The following is a 732-nucleotide window of genomic DNA, read 5'->3' as shown; positions in this document are numbered from 1 at the left end:
GCAAATTATGCAGCACACATTCTTTTGGCAACACATAACACAGAAAAAGAACTAAGCAGATAATATACCCTATGAGTTTTTCATTCCTATTTTTTTATGTTGACCAGTTACAGAATCAAATAAATATGACATGTCTAAGTTAAACCGTCCTTACCATTAATATTGGCACTTTTCCTTTATATTCACAGTTGCTGTTTAGTTGAACTTGTTGACTAAAACTAAATACCAATTGTAAAATATAAAGCTTTAATGACGTGTATTAAGATACTGTTTAGAATTCCTCTTAATATCAGCTACCCTCGAATTATTTCTAATTTTTCAGCAAATTCAAAGTATTCACAAGGTCACTATGTCACCTTGTTCAGTTGTGGTCTTCCTAAAGACGTTTTAACGTCTCACTTTCATTTACTCTCTTTTTGTATTTTCTCACCTTGTTTTGTACCTCTTTGTATCTCATCTTCTGTGAAAGTCTAACAACATGGAGCACAAATTTTTAATGATGGAAGGTTGGTGCTCATCTACTGATGGAGGATTACAAGCACATCTAATTGGACATGATAATGGATGAAAATAGTAAATGGATGACATAAGCAAGACCCACAATGGGAAAACATTGTTATAAAGGTTTTGTGAAAAACAGCTGTACAAAAAGGAAATTTAAGAGAAGAGTTAAGAAATAAGGTGTTGATACTGGGCTTTTGGTGGAGATTCAGGTGCTAGGGTTTCAAAATG

Source organism: Penaeus monodon, chromosome 27 (assembly GCF_015228065.2).
Source record: "Penaeus monodon isolate SGIC_2016 chromosome 27, NSTDA_Pmon_1, whole genome shotgun sequence".
NCBI classification, from domain to species: domain Eukaryota; kingdom Metazoa; phylum Arthropoda; class Malacostraca; order Decapoda; family Penaeidae; genus Penaeus; species Penaeus monodon.
Note: the sequence above shows the minus strand (reverse complement) of the source record.